Source organism: Gavialis gangeticus, unplaced genomic scaffold (assembly GCF_001723915.1).
Source record: "Gavialis gangeticus isolate Ggan-Ray unplaced genomic scaffold, GavGan_comp1, whole genome shotgun sequence".
Lineage (NCBI taxonomy): Eukaryota > Metazoa > Chordata > Crocodylia > Gavialidae > Gavialis > Gavialis gangeticus.
This window is the reverse complement of record NW_017728992.1, coordinates 183,073,106-183,077,042: the sequence shown is the minus strand read 5'-3', so window position 1 is coordinate 183,077,042 and position 3,937 is coordinate 183,073,106.

Genomic DNA, 3,937 nt, shown 5'->3' with positions numbered 1-3,937 from the left:
CATAAACCCCAACTTCAGGAGGGACATGGATAAGCTTAAGAGAGTCCAGGGGACTCACCCACGTGATCAAAGGCCAAGAGAGTAGGCCTTACAAGGAGAGGCTGAGGGACATGGGACTCTTCAGCCTGGAGAAGAGAAGACTCAGGGGGGACTTGGTGGCAGCCTATAAGTACATAAGGGGGGTGCACCAGGATCTGGGAGAACAGTTGTTCATCAGGACTCCCCAAGGGATAACAAGGTCTAATGGCCACAAACTTCTAGAAGGCCAATTTAGACCAGACATAATGAAAAACGTCTTTACGGTCCAAGTGTCCAGGGTCTGGAACAGGCTCTCCCTAGAGGTCCAAGCACCTACTCTGCACTCATTCAAATAGCATTTGGATGCTTATCTTGCAGGGGTCATTTGACCCCAGTAGACTTCTTGCCTATGGCAGGGGGGCTGAACTCGATGACCTTGCAAGGTCCCTTCCAGCCCCTAATGTCTATGAATCTATGAAACCAGTTTCCAAATGGCCAAAACTGATTTAATATAAACCTGGTTGAATGTAGTATCAAACTTAACTAATTTGGGTCAAACCAGTTTATGCAACATCTGTCCCAGACCCATTTCTGGTTTAAGTTAGACCAGAATCTTCCAGCATTAGAGCATGCTCTGCAGCCCTGGGCAGGGCTGTGCTCTCTGCTCCAGAGAGAGGGCTGACCCTGTCCCTCTGCTCCCAGGCCCAAGCAGGGGGGGCATGGCCAGACACGGACCTGCCATGGCTCCCTGAGGTGAAGGAGACAGGACAGAGTTTTATCCACCACTTTGCTCCAGAGGACCCCAGCCGGGGTCTGCCAGCCACAGCCACTGTCTCCTTCACTCACCTGCAGCCAGAGAAACCCAGGCTGCGGTCCCTGGCAGGGTCAGGGGAGAAGGGATGGAGGGAAGAATTAACCCCCTTCCTGCCCCTGTCACCTTAATGGGATTATTCTGGGACAGCATCTGGCCATGCCCCGACTCCTGCCACTGGAGCAGCGAAGGGAGGGTGGGGGACCCTGATGGGGCAGCAGTCCCTGTCAGCATGCCCCTGGGAGTGCAAGCAGCAAGGGGGTTTATTCCCCCCTCCCTTTCCTGTCTCACTGGGTCCCTCTGCCCCTCCCCTTGCTGCTCCAGCAGCAGGGGTAGGGATCTGGCCAGATGCCTGCTGGCATGGTCCCATTAAGGTAAATGGGGAAAGGGAGGGGATTCATTCTTCCCTCCACCCCCTCTCCCACCAGGGACTGCAGCAGGGGTTTGCCAGCCCTGGCCACTGCCTCCACCATTCACCTGCAGCCAGGCAGGGAGGGAGTTAATTCCTCCTTCTGTCCCCTCTCTTCCTGGGGGCTGTAGCTGAGGTCTGCCAGCCCCAACCGCCACCTCTGCCAATTGCTTCCTGTGTGGGGCGAGTGGAGGAATAAGCCCCCACCCTGCCCCCTTCGCCAGACACTGGAGGGAGGGGGCAAACCACCCCCCTTCCTGCCCCCTTCACCTAAGGGGGCCATGCCAGCCAGCTTCTGGCCATGCCCCCACTCTTGCCACTGGAGCGGTGAGGGAGCAGGGACCCATATGGAGGCAGCAGCCCCTGTCAGTCATGGTTTCCCAGGGAGCACAAGCCTCTTCCCAGCAGGGGCCTGCACTGCAGGCTGGAGCAGGTTGGGCAGAGCTGCCACAGACTGCACAGGACAAGCAGCGGCACTGGTGCTTGGAGGGAGGGGTAGGCACAGCCCACAATGCATCCCCCCCACCGGGAAGTGGTTTGCACTCCCTGGGAAACTGTGACTGGGGATGCTGCCCCCATCAGAGTCCCTGCCCACTTGCCACTCTGGTGGCAGGAGTGGGAGCATGGCCAAAGGCTGGCTGGCATGGCCCCCTTAGGTGAAGGAGGCAGGGAGGGGATTTATTTCCCCCCTTCCTCCAGTGTCTGGTGAAAGGGGCAGGGAGGGGCCTTATTCTGCTGCTTGCCCTATGCAAGGAGTGATGGATGGAGGCAGCAGCCCTGTTGCAATCCCCAGGGGGGAGGGGACAGAAGGAGGAATTACCCTGCTCCCTGCCTGGCTGTGAGCTAGCAGTAGAAGCAGTGGCTAGGACTGGCAAATGTTGGCTGTGGTCCCCTGGGGAAAGAGGGTGTGGAGGGAAGAAATAAATCCCCTCCTACCCGCTTTGCCTCAGGGGGCCATGCCGGCCAGCCTCTGGCCATGCCCCTGCCCCTGTCACTGCAGTAGTGAAGGGGGAGCGCCAGACAAACTCCGGCCCAGGTTCGTGCTGGTGGGATAGGGAGTGGGAATTAAACCCTCTCCCTGGCCAGTTCACTTGAGACTACTCCTGGGGCTTGGCTGTGCTCCCCCTTCAGCACATCTTCTCTGCAGCCAAGGGCATGCTTTAGCATCCCCCTGCACCATGAGCCACTGCAGGCATGTGCCTGCATTACCTGAGCCAAAAGGGAATGTCTATTCACTTGCAGATTGGTTCAGTCTAAGTAGGTTAGACTATCTTGTGAAGATTGAATCAATTCAGGCTCTGGCTTTTTGAATGTCTGTCCCTAGCCCTAGGATGGAGGTAGGGAATGAGATAATAAGAAGAACCAACCTTAGCACTGGAGTCAGCAGGAAATAAATATATAAAGCCAGGAAGATGAGACATAATGATTAACTGGTAGAGAGAGATAGTGGGAAGTGGCTTCATAACAGGTGAAGGTGAAAATAATAAGGACATAGGAGCTGAAGCAACAGGAGGATGAGAGTAGGACACAAATACTGTCACAGCAACCAACCTCTCAATGCCATACACAAGGAGGCACAACTACAAATGTGGAATAAGAAGCTGAAGAAACTACCTGACAGCAGAAAAATGGACATTCCATCAGCTGAGTCCTTACCACCAGGGGCTGACAAACCATGGCAAAAGTGGTGATGTCTCAACCACCTACATACCAGAGTTGGATGGTACAAGGAACTAATGAAAAAGTGGGGCTATACCATTGCTTCAGCCACCTGTGACTGTGGCACAGGACCTCTGACTATGGAACACCTGCTGCAATGCCCGCTGCTTGAAGGCACATGTACAATGAAAGATCTTGCAAAGTACCATAAATGAGAACAAGTACATATAACAACATGGTTCAATGTGGTATAGAGAACAAAGCCAGATTAACCCTTTAGTGGGCCCTAGGCAAACAAACTTTTGGGCCTGGGCCCCTTAAGACCCTCCTCCCCACTCCAGCACTGCCGCCTGTGGGGAGCCCAACACATTTCAAAGAGAGGGAAGTGAAAGTGGGAGGTGCGTGTGGTGGAGGTTAGGAGGAGGTGTGGCTGTGTGTGTGTGTGTGTGTGTGTGGTGGCAATAGGGTATGTGGGGTGTAAGTGTGGGAGGGGGGTTGTGGAGGCAGGGTGTGGGTGTCTGGGATGTGAGGGAGAGTGGGGTTTGTGGAGGATCCCTCCCCACACTTTCCCCCATGGCACACAGCCCCTGCCACCAGTGTCAGCAGCCCTCAGGGAACTCGTGGCCTGGCAAGCACCGACACCTTGCCATGTGCAGCTCTGGCCAGTGCCGCATGGCGCTGGTGAAGAGCACAGCCCCACTGGCCACCTCTGTCACCGGGCTCTGCACATCCCACATGTAGCTCCGTGCTCCCAGGGGAAGTGGTGTGGGCTGGAGCTGGCTGCCTTCCCAGGACCTGCAGGCAGGGGCAGGAAAGGCAGCTGGGTCCAGGCCGTCCCCGGTAGTGTGGAGCTGCATGTGCCCGCGGAACCTAGCATGAGATAGGTGGCTAGTGGGGCTATGCTCCTCACTCCTGCCATACAGCACTGGCTGGGACCCACGCCTGGGTCTGCAGAGGCCATGAGTGCCCCAAGGACTGCTGTTGCCAGCACCCAAATTCCCCCACTCTCTCCTATACCCACATCACAACCCCCACCCCTC